Source organism: Sarcophilus harrisii, chromosome 3 (assembly GCF_902635505.1).
Source record: "Sarcophilus harrisii chromosome 3, mSarHar1.11, whole genome shotgun sequence".
NCBI classification, from domain to species: domain Eukaryota; kingdom Metazoa; phylum Chordata; class Mammalia; order Dasyuromorphia; family Dasyuridae; genus Sarcophilus; species Sarcophilus harrisii.
Window position 1 is genome coordinate 585990035 of NC_045428.1, and position 16674 is coordinate 586006708.

A 16674-nucleotide genomic window follows, 5' to 3' on the forward strand; every position below is an offset into this window, starting at 1 on the left:
GTATCTTCTTACTTGGTTTCCCATTTATATGCCTAAAACATTAATCTGACCATCTCGTTCTCCAGCTTATTATGAGATTTCATTTCTTAGTTTTCAAATCAGATTTTTCAAAGCTCTAATAAACGATAGATAATTCACCATTATTATGTGGGAGTTTTAGTTCAGCAGTCATTTATTCCTGTCTTCCATTTATATACATACACAGAATTAATAATTTACCTAGGAAATGGCCCAAAATGGCTTTTGTTTTTCCTCTCGTATTTCCCGGCCTTGTCATAGTTGATTAACTGGCAGATTATTTCTCATGGATATACCCGGAAATCCAAGCATAAAGCATACATAACTTTGAATTTTTTAATATATCCAGAGCTTTTCCTTTGTACATCATCTCAACATTTGTTCACTAATGTAATGATGTTTGGATAGGTACGATATGCTTTTTTTTCTGTGGGTGATGAGGATAAAGCATTGATAATTCAGCTCTGTATAATAATTTTTATTTTTATTATTTGTATGATTTCTAAAGGGGTTTTGGTGAAGGGTGAAAATCAAGGTTAATGGAAGAACAGACAGAAAAATCCACTAGTCCGATTTAGCTGTTTATTACCAAGAACAGTTAAATACTCTTAATTTGAAGAATTGCTTTTGACGGTAGTATATAACAAGATCTCTCCTGCAAGAAAATATTTTGGTTTCTGACTGTCGCTTTGCTTTTAACTTGAAAGGACTAGATGTTGGTAAATGTAGTTCACTTTATGTAACAGGTTACAGAAAAGTTACATATAAATTGGCATGTTAAATAGGTTGAAGATTTCCTAGATAAAAGAAATTCTGTGATGAAGTATTTTGCCAAATGAATCCTCCCCTATAATTTTGATAAATCGAGGGGCATAACCCATTTTTTATGTTTTATTTTATAGATTGTTATGGAAGTTGGAAGATTTAGATCATAAGAACCCATTACATTTAGGGACTGAAAGATTTGAAATCTCTTATTCTGTAGAAACTTGTCTAAATGTAGTGTATCTTTATTTTAATTAGCAGGACATCCCATTAAGCATTTTTCTGTATCAGGCCATTGCTGTATATTTCCCACAATATTTCAATTGTGAAATACAAGACAGTTGTAGAGAAAGATGGGCAAGCAGTTACATGGCTTAAGTCTATTCTGTTCCTAAGACTTAAATGATAATGAGATTAAAAGTAATGAATTCCCCTAAGTCAGATGAAAATCTTTTTTTTTTCTTTATTACAGATAAGTTTACATGTATTGCAGACCAGACCAGAAATACTTCTGATTTCAGGTAATTTTATTATAATTATTCACTAATAAGTATTTTTAAAGTAAAATATTTTTCTTGTTACAATATTGCTTTGTGTTTCTATGCTCATGCATGAGGTCCAGATCAGGTGTGAATCTAAAAATTTCTTATTGAATAATAATTAATTCTCAGAATAGTATACTCTGTTGAGTCTATAAAGGTGTTTGTTCTGTTAGAAAATCATATAAACAGTTTTATCATCGTTTTAGCTTAAGGTTGTACATGTCATAAAAGCAAAGCTATATCTTTATAACTGTAGTTATTTAGAATGGAAAGTATGCTCCAAATCTTATGCAAAGGATATAGATATCCTCTACATACTGATAAAATGATTGTCTTCAGGATTCTTAAATGTGCACATATAGCGAATGCAGGATATAATCACTATATCATGAATTTGACATATATTAAAAAAATGCCAGCTATAATAAGCATCAAACATTAGATTAATGATCTTGCTTGTTTTCTTAGGATTTAGACCTTTTTTAAAGATGATTTTTAGGTAGCTCTGGTCTATTCAAACTTTTTCTATAAATAGCTTTTTAAACTGTGGCCTTTTCTTCTCAACAAGGTTTTTTTTTTAATAGCTGAGGTATTCAGAATATACTAACATGACCTCAAAGGTAGGATTGTTCTTTTTTTAAAATAGACTTAGAAGTATTTTGAATACTGAAGGTACCTCTCTTCATTATGGTCCTTGTATTATCATTGGTATCTCTGCTACTTCTCCTGCTGGCAAATTACATAAAAGGCAACTTGAGGATAAGTGTAAAGGCAAGCTGGCCTCCTTTGCCACAGACAACTATAAGGATTGTATGTGGCTTAATAGTGTTGATATCATTCTCAAGGTTTCTTTACCATGACCTGATAATACTAAGCTCATTCCTGTTAGTGCTGCCTTCCTGAATCCCAGGTGTATAGAAGGTTTCAGCTGCAGGTCAGATGAAAAACTCCCATGATCTTTAGGGTCTAGTGACAAAGCAGGTGATAATGTGTCTTCATTTGTGTCCTTTCCACTGATATCATATCTGTTTCTGATTTTGAACCCTTTGTTGAGCCCAAGGACGCTGGTGGAGAATATTTTGATGTCTCTGTCTTTAGTAGCTATTGCTTTTGGAAGGCAGGGCTTCAGTCTCTACAAAGTTGTTACTAGGTTATATTTCCAAAGGACTTGCTTCCCAAAATTATTACTTCAGAGACTGGGCTAGAAGCTGAACCAGTGGTTCAGAGAGGGTCTAGTGCTACCTGTCCTTTAGCCACACTTGATCAACAACTGGTAGTGTACTCTTTCTTCAGTGATTGTTCAGTTTAGTGGTGGCTACACAGACTTTGGAAGAAGGTCAAAATCTCAGGGCCCTGGGCTAGCTTCTTTGGGCTTGGAGAGGAGATGATGGTGAAAGTAGTTTGCCTCCTCCTTTCAGTGTCTTGTGATACCTTGCTGCTTCAGCTAACCAACTTTTCCTACAGTTGGTGGGCATGACTGGCCCCCTTCACCACAGGAATTGCATTTTCAGATGATAGCTAGCTGTATGGACCAGGCTAGAAGTCAGTGAATTCATCTCTTTTGTGCAGTGGTTCAATTATGAGTGTGGAACACTAGACATGATGTCCTACTTGACTGTATGTGCTGCTTAGTGTTCCTGACCTTTCCCCTCCTTTAATTTTTTGGGGGGTTTTTTTTGTTTTGTTTTTTTGTTTTTGTGAACTGAACAATTCTCAATAAACACAAATGTTTTTGGTAGCCTTTGATTTCTCTTTTTTTAAAATAGTATTTTATATTTCCAAATACATGTACAGATAGTTTTTAACATTCACCTTTGCAAAACCTTATGTTCCAAATTTTTCTCCCTCCCCAAGATAGCAAGCAATCCAATATAAGTTAAACATGAAACACAAATATTTCAACAGAAAAAAAAAAAAAGAATAAAACAGATTCATGTCTGGAAGATATTAATGAAATTCTTGTGTAGCCTACATTTCCCAAGATGAACTTTTTCCCCATCCCTCTTAGAGAGCTATTTCTATAATAAAAAATTAAAAAGTGGGTAAAAGCTGCAAAAACTAACATGCATCAGTAAAGTTTGGCATCATATACAGTGTTCCACAATCACAGTCCTTCATATCTGCAAAGAAGTGATTAGGGAGTACCTTTTCAAATCTCTTCTTGGGAACCAGTCTTTGTATTCATCATATATACATTATATTGTTATTTAGATATTCACCATATATACATCATAAGTACTATAGTTTAGCCATTTTCTTAATCAATGATGATCTGTTTTGTTTGCTACAATAGAACGTTTTGCTATAAATATTTTATAAGGCCTTGTTTTGATATATGCTGCATCCTAGGGCATAAAGAATTTACAAATAAGTATTTAAAATCCAAAAAGCTGAAATAATAAATACTTCCTTTATAGGCCATAGCAATAAAATAATAATATATGGAGTGCCAAACAAAATGGACAATTAATAATATTTCTCAATAATAAATAAGTCAGATAACACAGTGTTGAGAAAACATACCAAAATTTTAGGAATTCTGTTAAAGAAGTTCTTAGAGCAGGCGTTCTTAAACTTTTTTATGTCAGAGACTCCTTTGGCAGTCTGGAAGTCTTTTTTCAGAATAACATTTTTTTTAATTATAGCTTTTTTATTGACAGAACATATGCATGGGTAATTTTTTACAACATTGTCCCTTGCACTCACTTCTGTTCCAACTTTTCCCTTCCTTCCCTCCACCCCTCCCCTAAATGGTAGGCAGTCTTATATATGCAGAATAACATTTTTAAATACATGACCTAAAATATATAGAATTACAAAATGAAATACAGTTGACATAAGCTCATGAGTTATATCCCTAAAACAGATGCTTAACAGAATCAAAAGATGATTAATAGATGGATGCCCAGTTTTTTAGAAAACTGATAAACAAAAGAAAAAATGTGGACAGTTGAAAATAAAATAGATAAATTGAAAGCAGATACTATTTTAGAACTAATAAAATTAAAAACTGATTCTTTAAACATTTCCTACCAGTAATTTGAAGTTTGAGACTTTAAAAAAAATTAATAAATTGTCTTCAAAAAAAATTTTTTTTAACATATCCCTTTGATTTTCACGTCATCAGCAAACTCTTACACTGCCTAAAATAACAAAACACACTAATCTGCTGTCTAAAAAGCAAATGAAACTAGTTGTAAATGAGCAAAGAAAACCTACTTTATGGATTTATAAAACTGTATCCAATTTTTAAAGAAGAGCTAGTATAATTATTCTCAAATTATTTCCCTGAAATTGAGAAACAACTCTTGTAGATAAAACATGAATATTCACTTACAAAATCCTAAAAAATCAACAAAGAAACTGAAACAATTTGTAACTTCATTAAAGTAACAATATACTAAGTCCACAAAAATCAGTAGGATTTCTCTATAACAGTAACAATCCAGGAGGAATTAGGAAGGGAGCTTCATTCCAAATAACCACAAAACACACCAAGTGCCTGGGGGGAGGGAAAGGGAGAGAATTGGGTCTCTTAGCACAGGAAACTCCTTCTGTGCTGATAACTTTTTTTTTGACTAGGGTGTAATGAAACAGATTCCAATGTTACTGGGAAATATTTAACAAAATAAGTACAAATACAGTAAAAACAGATCCTGTTACATTTGGAAGTCAAGTCACTATGCATCCTATGGGATCTTAATGTTTTTATGCTCCCTGTTTTAGTTGAGTTTGCTCTCTCTGCTGAAAAACTCAGATGTTTGGTGAGCTTGACCAGAGCTCCCCAGGCCAGTAGGGGGTCAGAAGTGAGGTCCCTCTGCCTGCATAGATGAATTACAGAGGATTTCTTGTTCCTATTGCATAAGGAATGCTTCTTTGGAAGTGTGTAGGTTGTTGGGGAGATACATTGTTATTGTTGCTTCAGTCATGTCTGACTTTTCATGACCCCATTTGGGGTTTTCTTGCCAGAGAGTAGTTTGCCAGTTCATTTTACAGATGAGGAAGCTGGGGCAAAAAGGGTAAAAGAACTTGTCCAGAGTCACACAGTTAGGAAGCGTGTAGTGTGCTTTCTGAACTGCCCAATAGGAAAAATGTAGGTGATATAAAAATAAAAGGCATTTATAAACTTTTTTTTTAATACACTCAAGGATACTTATCCAATGAATAGGTAAAAATAATAAGAACTAAAATATGAATGTGTGACCTGAGTGGAGATTGCTTCAACTGTCCTGTGGTGTCTTGTTTCATTTGTGCTCATTTTACCAATTAAAGTACCAACTTTTTGAAGAATTAGACCTTGCTCTGTTACAGTGTTTCCCTTTTAACTCTAAACTTCATACAATCCTGAAGCACATAGTAGACTCCTAAGTTAATATGTATTACTCCCAAAAAGTAGGGATGAAAGTTTGTGCATTGTTCAAACCTGTCACCACTATTGAGGGTTATAGGGTATAGGGGCTCAGGAAGCTCCTCTCCTCCAGGCACTTTGACTTGTTTCATCTTTACATACATATGACAACAATATGACCTAAAGCGAAGTGGGTGGTAATAAGGGGAAAAGGAATAGAATTAGCATCTTAATCAGTTCTGAGAATGTTCTAGAAAATGAGCAGAAAATATAACTTTAATTTACTTTTACTTCCCCTAGTGTTACCTGAGGTATAATTAAATTCTCTAGATATGAGTTCCCAGTGTCTTATTGAGGTAGTTGAGCCTGCTTTTCTAATGTGACTTTGCCCAAAATCAGGAATTTGTTCTCCCTTTTGTGAATTATCCAAAAAAAAAAAATTTAAATCCAAAAATTCCTTTCCAACAGCATTTATGATAGTGACATGAAATTGTATTCATTTTGCAATATTTAATATGAAATTTCTTGGATAAAATGTTCTTTAAAACAGAGCTTGCCAACCTCTACATTCTTAGCAGCATTTTGAAAGGAATAGCTGATCTCAACTCCATCAGAAAGACGTGGACTCTCTATGTCTTTCTCAGAAACTCTTTGCACTTGTTTCTCCTACCTCTATCATGACAATTTTTAAGGAATTAGATTCTCTCTCACCTTGGGTTGATCAATCATATTTTGAAAAGTGACACTTTACAACCAAAACAAAGCTTGAGACTAGTTATATTAAAAAGTACTTTCATGCAACTTCTTCTACTGTGGTAAGAAAACTATCCCAAAATGCCTTGAATAATTGCAAAGCAATGTCAGATAAAAATAAGTAAACAAATTTGAATACAGCATAATCTATTCATTGGAAAAAGTATAAACAAATCCACAGTATGTGGATATAATTGTTTGTTACATCATAAGAAAGTATGAATATGAAAAAATTAGCAGTATTTGAGAATACTTATGAATTAAGTAGAATAAAAAGAACCAGGTAAATAATATAAGAATAACAGTAGTTAACATTTCTCTAGCTCTTTTTGTGTCAGACACTTTGCTAAGAGCTTTACAAACAAATCAAACAAGATTCTCACAACCCTGAAAGGGAGGGAGGTGCTCTTCTTACTCTCATGTTACATAAGTAACGTAAGTTAAGTGACTTGCCCAGTGACACAATTACTGAGTGTTTGAGATTGGATTTGAATTCAGATCTTTCTACAACAGCTCTATCTATCATACCACCTTGCTGCCCCAGTGCCCATTTACACAGAAGCATAAATGGAAAGAACAAAAATAAAACTGAACAATATAATTGTAACAACTAAACTTATTGTCAGGAAGAGATAAGAAAATGTACCTTTCTTTTCCCAGGGTGGGGTCAGTGAAGGTAGAACATCACATGTACTATCAGTCTCAGCTAATATTGGTTAGTTTTGCTGAACTGCTTTTATTTCTGCATGTCTTTTATTCCTTGTTATAAGAGATGGTTCATTGAGGAGAGTCTTGTTTAGAAATTTAGGATCTACAAAGACAAAAGAAAGATATTAATAAAAATAATTTTAAAGGTTTGAATGTAAAAATGCTTGAGAAGGATAAGGGAGAACTCAAATTAAAGAGTGAGTAATAAGGTATTAAATAAGCAACACTAGAGATATACCACGAAGATTATAGCACCCTCCAAAATCTATAAAGAAATAAAGAGGGAATAGGATAAGATGTGTAGATTTATGGCAGTGGGACAAAGACTGGGCAAGGAATAAATGGAAAGGGGGAAGGGACTGTGGCATAGATGATACAGAAGGATATTTCGATCAACAGGAATGAAATAAGGTGTATAAATTAATGGGAATGGGATGTAGAGAGAAAGAAAGCATTGGGGAGAAGATAAGGGAGGGATCCAAATTAAGTAATAGCAAGGAAAGTTAAGGAGCAGAATTAAAGTAGAAGATTTAGCAGGATAAGAAATAAGAGATATACACAAATACTACAAGGACCAGGAATATAAATATATCTTTGTTTAACTATAGCCTGCTTGGGTGAGGCAGAAGGGATGGAAGAGGGGGAAAAAAGAATAAAAAGTGCATAGCAGAAAAAAAAAGAAAACCCACAAGGAAACAAAAAGGAAAGGTGTACACTCATAAATATAATCTCTTCAATTATTATATGTACTGAATTCTCCCTGATGTTCTGCTGGATACATAACAATGTTTTGCTTTTGTTTCCTTTTATTTTTCTATTTTTTTCTTATTTTGTATTCAACTCATAAAAAAAAAAAAAAGAATAATTGAGGTAACACAGTATAACATCTCTTTGGATTATTTTCTTTTCCTACTTCAGGGGGATAACTATTTTTATGTTTGTACTCTGAGTCCTTAATCTTAAAACTGTGGCTCTTCGGCCTCATTACTGAGTTTGTATTTTTGTTGGACAGAAGACAACATTAACAGAGAACAAAGATAGTTACTGAAATGACCTTGTAAGAACAGTAACTGCAAAACCTCCTGTTACGTGAGGTACATTGTCACATACAATATACTCTGCTTCAGATGAATGATGGTTTGGGCTGTAGGAAATAGGTCTTTATTTAAGATCCGATTTCACCTTGGTACCTCTCTAATCTCGGACAGTGCTTCAAGCTATTTGTTAGCATTGAAGTCTTAAGTTACAGAGTATGAGCCGTTTTAGGGGATGGCACGGGTACTTGGTTAACCAAGGAAAACTTCTTCAAGGAGGTGAATTTAGATTTATATTATGATACTCGAGGTTTTTTGGTCCAAGGAAGTCTGGGTTGAGCCCTTCATGGGAAGGCTGTTCTTTTATAGCATGGTAATAGAATGAATCATCAACAAAAGAGTGGGAACCGACTCTGGTTGAGTAAGTAAAGAAGGTACGGGTATGTTCAAGATGAAGAGGTGTTGGGCAAAGGCCTGGAGAAAATGGAGAAGTAGAGGTATAGTCAGAAAGGTAGAAGACTGAGGACTAGTGGGCTGAGGAGGTCAAAGAACTACTGGGAGAGGGAGGGTACAAGGTTGGAGAATAGAAAAGAGCTGGGTGGTAGATAACATGGTAAACTGGAGAAGGATAGAAGATGACCTACCAAAGTGAGGATACAGGGTAGAGAAAATGATTTTGGGGGCAAGAAGAAACATGGGAGAAAGGGCTCAGGAGAGCCGCAATGGCAGGTGTCTTAGACCAACCAGTAGTCAAATGAGATATTGGGAAATTTGCTTCCACAGATATCTGTCCATCCATGAGACAGGGCAGGCAGGAGACAAGTGTCTTGCCATCAAGGGAGGTACAAGCCTATTGGAGCTTGTTTTGAAGGAAACACTTTTCTTCATGGGGGAATAGCAATGTCAATCAAGCAGTTAGTAGATTTAACTCCACATGTCTCCCTTTTCCATTTCCCTTCCTCTACAGAACCACCTCAAACTGTGAGAGCAGGAAGCTTCCTGCCGGCAGCCTAGGAGGAACAGGAGAAAGAGCAAAACCTTGTAGAAGACATAACACAACCCACAATCAAAGTATACCAGAACTAGCTCAGTATGTCTTCATAGAGCAGGAAGTTGAAATGGACTGCCTTCATTCCTCCCTACTTGTGCTTCTAGATAGTGTGACAGGTAGAGAAATCTTACCCAGTAGATTTTAAGGAATTAAAAAAGAAGCAATTCTAATCAAGGTCGCCTGGAAACAGTCTAAAAATCTCAAATTCATTTCTCAGTTTCATTGAATCATGGAGGTTTAAAATTCAAAGACTTTAGACTAAAGCCAGCTCAGTATGTGCAGAAAACAGAGAAAATGATATGGCTACTAATTGTCTGAGCCAGGATTTAGAACTTCAATCATTAGACTTAACTGTTCTTTCAACTATATGCTAAATTGTTTCCCTTTTCAAATGTAAGAACCATTGTTTAAACCTAATTTTCTTTTTCTTTAAATATCGCCCATCTAAAGCAATGAGTATCATGATATTGTATTTCTAACATGCATTGAATTTATGCTTTTTAAGAAAATAAAATTAAGAAGTTTGGGTCATTGAAGTATAATCTACCCCATCAGGCTTTCATTTAGATGTCTTTCAAAGTAAGAATTAATGACAAGATTTTTTTTTCCTTTGGTCAACAAGATTAAGAGGATTTAGACTGGAGGCAGAAACCCAATTAGTATATTCAGCCTGCTGGCAACCATTTCATTTGACCCTGGTGAAGAAACTGTTGAGTTCTTTATTCATAAGAAATTTTTTTTGAAAAGACCTACTACCAGGTTCAAGGGAAACTGAGGTAAGTGTGGCATTGAGGTATAACCTTTTTAAAGACTTATGAGGAAACTTCGTTTCTAGTATTAAAATTCATGAAAGATTTTTAAACTAACAGCTAGTATGCTGATTCAAATTTGGTTTGCCAGCAAGATTATATGATGATCAATTTTGATAGATGTGATTCTTCTCAATAATGAGATGATTCAGCCCAATTTCAATGATTTTGTGATGATGAGAGCCACCTACATCCAGAGAAAGGACTGTGGGAACTGAGTATGGATCACAACATAACATTTTCACTTCTTTTGTTGTTTGCTTGAATTTTATTTTCTTTCTCAGTTTTCTTTCTTTTTGATCTGATTTTTCTTGTGCATAAATATATATCTTGGATTTATATGTATTTTTATCATGTTTAATTTATATTGGATTACTTGCCATCTAGGGAGGGGAGGTAGAGGAAGGGAGGGAAAAACTGGAACAAAAGGTTTTGCAAGGGTCAGTATTGAAAATTTGTCCTTGCATATGTTTTGAAAACAAAAAGCTTCAATAAAAATAGATAGATAGATTTGGCTTGCCCTAAAGTGAAATTGTTTCTACATTTGTATTCAGGCTGTAGCACTAAAGTTTCAAGTGATCACTCTTATTTGTGGAGATTTTGTGAATGCCATTTTATAGACTTATAGCTCAGGCAACAAAATTCACAAGATAAATTTTAAACTAATGTTATCAGATTTTTAAAAAATCTACATAACAAACATGAATTCTTTTACATGTCATAAAATATCCTATCTTGCCCAACAATTTTAAGTTCAGAGAAGTTTTATAAGTTGCAAAAATTCTAGGACAACTAATACAAGAATGTTAACTTTTTAAAAAAGCCTTTGTGTATATAAAATTGAGTAGGTTAAATATTAATTGTCTATCCAAAGTTGTTATAAGTGACTTATACTTGGAGAACTTAACATGTCAATAAAGTTGCAGTTCTGCTGTCCATCAAGTAATTTATTAGATTCTACATACACATGTATATATGCTTTTTTTTCTGATTATGATTTTTAAAAGCATACAAATCTTTGAAATAGATGTATTGAATTAAAGTAAACAGCAGGCTCACATCAAGGTTGGAATAATCATAGGATAGGTGATGTATATTCAGAAATAGTGACATAATAGCTCTTATGGAAAGACTTTTTAAATGTCCTTAGTATTAGTAAACCTATAAATATTAGCAGTTGAACTATTGGGAGTTTCTTCCCCTTTTACTAAATTAAATATTACATTATCTAGTTCTTGGACAGTCTAAGTACTTGTTTTATATGTAAAAAAAAAATCTCATTGTTGTTGTTTTTAAGAATAAGAGCATCCCATTGAATGAATGAATTCATTAGTTCATAGGAAAAGAATTTCCTAAGAATTGTATGTGAGGGTCTGCCTTTCCATTTGTTCCTGACCTTCTGACTTATTTTTGTAGTGGGTTAATAAAAGCAATAACAACAAACTTTTAACTATCTTTTGATATAATTAATTTTCTTTCTAATCCACTGCATTTTATGCATTTGAAAAGATTCTGAATAGAGAGGTCCCTAAGCTTTACTAATCTGCCAGAGGGGTCTATCACATAAAAATGGTTATGGATTTCTGCAGTAGAGCATAAGAGCTGTATGACCCAAACAGTCTAATCCACTCTTAAATTAGCAAATTAACAATACCAAAAAAAGTTGTATTGATTCACCTGACTTTATCTTTAGCTCTCATTAGTGTTCTCAGTGAAGAATAGGCAAATGAAAATCAGTAGAAGACAACAATCCATTCATTGATATATTGGGTCAGTATCATATTTGAGTATGTTCTATCTTTTTGGTATAGAAAAGTCCCACCAAAAATTAATTGAAAGGAAAATTTATTTAAAGTGATGTCATTTCTAAATGTTCTACTTTGAGAAAATCACTTTTCTAGCAAGGTTAAGGTTTTGCTAATAAACTTTATTTTATGTAATTTATAATTTTTATATTAGAAAAACAAACCAAGGAAAGTATTTGTTTATATTATTTTGTCTCACTGTAACTGTTAATGTTAATGTAACAGTTATTGTTTTCTTTGTATTCTGTTTCTGGGTTTTTTGGCCTTTATTTTGTCCTTATTTTGGTTGGCCTCTTTATATTTTTTGCTTAATTTTTAAATCATTCTAGTAATTCATAATATAAAATGAGGAAGCACCATATTTTGTGAATAGCACTAGAATAACCTCCTGGGAATATCATTCAACAAGCATTTATTCAGTGCCTACTTATGTGCGAGGCAGTTTGCTCAGTGTTAAGGATGTAGACAAAGTAGAATAGTCTCTCTCCTTGAGGAGCTACCATCTAGCAAGGAAGGACAGCAGGTAGTAGATATAGACAGCTACAAAACAAGTACAAAATGGTCTGACGGGAAAGCTATCAGAAGCTGGTAAGAGCAGGACAGGCTTCTGTAGAAGTTGGGGATTTTGAGGCAAAGGGGAGGTGATGATGCATTCCAGGCATTAGAAATAACCAGTCCAAAGGCATAGATATGGGAGCTAGGGGACACTCCGGGTAAGGAAAAGGATGTAGGCCACATCCTGTTCCTTACCCGGATTGTCCCCTAGCTCCCATCTATGCCCTGGCCGGGGGATAGATTCTGCTATATGTGAAGAGAAGTGATGACCAATGAGACCAGAAAGAGGATGAGACTGGCTTGTGGAGGGGTGCATTCGTATTCAACCCCAGAGCTAATAGGGTACCTCTGGAGAATATTGAATAGAGGGTATGATGTGATTATACCTGTATTTTTAAAAATTGCTGCCCAACCCTGCACTGTGTGTTAGGAGCCCTCTGGGGTGACCTGGTCTAGAACCTTTGCCTGTGTGAACTGCCTGGTCTATTAAGCTCCCCTAGGAGCCAACTCCAAGACTGCAGCATGTCAAGCCCCTGGAAGTATTCTAACCTAGGACTGCTTGTCTCACAAGAGGAGAAGAAAGGGAGAGGGGGGTCTCTGCAATGGGGAGGGTAAGACCACACTAGGCAGCAGCCCCACCTATCAAAGAGTTTAGAAACCAAGGGACCAAAATGTCTGAGTTTAATAATTGCACCTGAATGCCTGTAAAATGGAAGCCAGTAACAACATTCCTTAATTGTAGCACCTTTTGGTGTGAATAAAAACGGCTTGTAAATTAACCACAAATATTTTTCCAGTGAATTTTGACTTTAACTGCAGAATGGTTTTTATTAGTCAATTCTTATTTCATTTAGATATTTTGGTTGAAAGTATTCTACTTCAATCTCATCTTTTTCCTCCCTCTATTTAAAATTGCAGGAACACACAATATTAACCACGGTAGCCTTTTTTCTCACTTGTAGTTAGATTCTTTACCTTGTTGTCTATAGTATTTAGACCTAAGTAACATTTTAATATTAAAAGATGAATTTTATATGTAGTTTTGTAGCTTACCTCTTTTTCTCTTCAGACGTTGCCAATATAATGTCATGTAGGATTAAAGGGAAATGCTCTGTGCTTCAGGAAGCTAAAGTGATCAGTGAGAAATGTACTTCATACAGACATCATTCCTAGAACTTGCCTCAAAATGAGCTGTCATCTTGGCAAGTTTAAAGACATAAACTGGGAATGCAGCGACATGGTACTGGAAGACTCATGAAAAAATTTAGAATACAAAAATTATGTTGTGTCTGAAGGAAGCAAACTAGTTAAATCATGTTTATTTTCTGTTAGAACTAATGTAAGAGTATATTATTGTTAGTCTTTAATCTGTAGTATGCAACTTTGTAAATTGCCCAAAAATTGTAAGGAAGTTTTCGTGTAGACAAATGCTTTGTTCTTGATTATTATTCTTAGGTTTCAACAGTCTTACTAAATGTCATCTTTTTATTTACAAGCACATTTTGCTCTTTAAATTTGATTGAGCCTACTGATTAAGAATAGAAAAACTTAGCAAAACAGATGCTCAGAAGATGTGTATTTTACTGTTATATATTGAAAATTTATGAATTTTGAATAAAATTTTATCAATTTAAATAGATTTCACCATTGTGATTTTAGGCTACATTATAACATATAGTACTCATTAATAAAAAGCAGCACACCAAGTGGCACTAAAAACATTGATTGCAATTGATTACAAACAAAAATGCTGGAAATATTTACATGTCTAGTTGGATTTGGGTATGTTCTGTCAAATTTCCATGATTCCCAGAAATATTGAGTAAGCTATAACATCTATCTGCCAATCCTTGTATAGGAGGTGGTAATTGCCAAGTAGGTATGTGTCTCATTTATGGTAAACTTAGGGTTATATCTCTGGTAGGAATATTCTTATTGAAATTCTTTGAATATTCTATATGGACTTGGGCAAGTTATAACTTTCTATCTCAGTTTCCCTCTCTGAAAAAGAGGAATTACTACTCAAGTCTCAAATAAAGACAGTCTCCTAATACTATTTCAATGAATTGGATTGCAATTCAAATAAGAAAGGAAAAAAAAAGAAATCACTTTGGAATCAAGGTGGAGAATTGTTTGGAATGGGATGAATTGGAAGACAAATAATTAAGAAGTTATTTCAGTGAGAGATACTAAAGGCCTGAATTATGGTGGTCATGACTGCTGGTGAAGAGAGGGAGGTGATTCGTAGAGAAATTTTACTTGTTAAGACAATAAATAAATTCCTATAGAAGAGTTTGAATTCCCTTAAAATAGCTAAGGAAAAGATAGGATCATGATATTTGGATCTGGAAGGAACCTTGGAAATGTCTGGTCCTACCAACTCCAATTCATAGTACTTAAATTAAGAAAGCCCTGTAGAGCCAGAGTGAGGTGCAAGCTCACGTGCTTATTTGCAGTTCCATTAGGCATTCCCCTTACATTTGTCTGGGGTTTCACCAAACTGCAAACTAATATGGGGTGGCACAGAGACACAGTTCTCAGGCCAGTCCAAAGAGGCAAATCACTAAATTTCCATGGCTTGCCGTTGGACTGGTGAACGAAGTTTCTAATGGAAAATATCTTAAAAGCAAGGAAAAATAAAACATGATGATAAATATGGGTCAGAAAGGAGAGCAGACTATTTAAGACTCTCAGCAGAATTTGTCTTAGTGGATTTGAACATCTAAGGGCGCTGATTCATCACTCTTAGAGCTTAACAGTGACATTGGAACTGGAGGAGCAAAGAAATCTACATCTACATAAACGTGATGTACAGCTTTCCTAAAGCTCTGGAGAACAAGGGATGGTGACAAGAAATAGAACAGACTGAAAGTGAGTAAAATCTAAGTCTACATAAATTACCCTCTTTATTCCTAGGGACAAGGTGAACAAATTCATATTTGTAGTTTGTGGTACAATATTATCTTTACCTGAGGGCTTGTGAGAGGTTTGGAGGTTGGTTTGCTTGTTTGGGGACATCATAAATTGCTATTTATTAAATAATTTAGCGGTATTTTTAAATATCAAAGCAATTTTTTTCCTATATGAAACTATTCATCTAAGTTAAATAATTTTGTTATAGGAAAAGAAAATGCTAATCTCACTAGTTTTCTGTAGCAGGCTTAGTTGAGCCTATACTATTAGATTGATGCCAGTTTTTGTTTTTTTGTAAAAGGAAATGTTGGTGGATGATAGCCTTTCCCTCTCAGGGGGTAAATTTCTTTAAGATAAAGAGTCATACAGAAAGAAATGAACTCTGAATTTAATACAACAAACTTAATGTTAAGCCTCCAGCACCCACTACATGAGGCCCTAAAAATGCAAAGAAAGGATATTCTCTGCCTTCAAGGAGCTTATGTTCTCGTAGAGAGACACAACACAACACAACACACATAAAAAAGTAAATACAAAGGAACCTAAAAGGGCCAGCTCAGGAATTTCCTCTGTAGGAGGGTGATAGCCCTGTTGTGCCTTGAAGGACCTTAAGAGTTCTTCAAGGCAGCTGAGCACTGGGGGCTTTTCCAGACAAGCAAAAGCCAGGATTGAAAGAGAATGTGTTTCAGAGTGGACCATGAGCAACTAAGCTAACTGGAACCAAGAGTGTGGCAAAGGGAAAAAGTGTGTAGACAGGACTGGGAGGCTAAATCATAGGAGAGCTACCTGGGTTAACATGGGGCTTGTCTGTTTTCTCTTAGAGATAGTCAGAAACCACTGAAGTATTTGGAGTTGGGAATGACTTGTTTATAGAATTATTGTTCTGGATTTGGGTGGGACCTTAGGTATCATGTCATCCAGCCTCTAAAAGAGGCTTCTAGGTCAGGTCTTTGAGATCTGTTCTTTAGAAATAGTCATTTAGTATTTGAGTGAAGGATAGATTGAAAAGGAGCATCTGTGGGCAGGTTACCAAACCTATAGTATAAACTACTGCACTCTAGGCAAGAGGTGGAACAGACCATATGAGTGGAAAGGAGCACACATGTCAAAAATGTGGATTTTCTCACCTGATTGAATATGGAGGGTAAGCAATAGCTTATGGGAATTGAAGGTGTTCGTGGCCAATTTTTTATTGAGTTCTATTTTGTATTTGTGTACTACCCTTCATATGAAAGACTAATTTTCAATGTAATATTGACATTGTGTTAATTTTCAGGGTAGTAATAGATTACCCCAGTATTCGTGGTATTCTTTGAGTTCCTTTGTCTCAGCCCAGAAATAGGGCTGGCCAGAGTTAGAGGTATAGTCTATAG

General features: G+C 34.6%; 1 protein-coding gene across 1 annotated transcript in view; it reads left to right on the plus strand.

Annotated features, from left to right (window-relative positions):
* GNB1 (G protein subunit beta 1) overlaps nucleotides 1–16674 on the plus strand; it is a 104187-nt gene that overhangs the window by 48160 nt on the left and 39353 nt on the right. Inside the window, exon 2 of the mRNA XM_031963013.1 lies at nucleotides 1256–1304. The gene's annotated coding sequence lies outside the window, so the exon portion shown is untranslated. The remainder of the gene's footprint in view (nucleotides 1–1255; nucleotides 1305–16674) is intronic.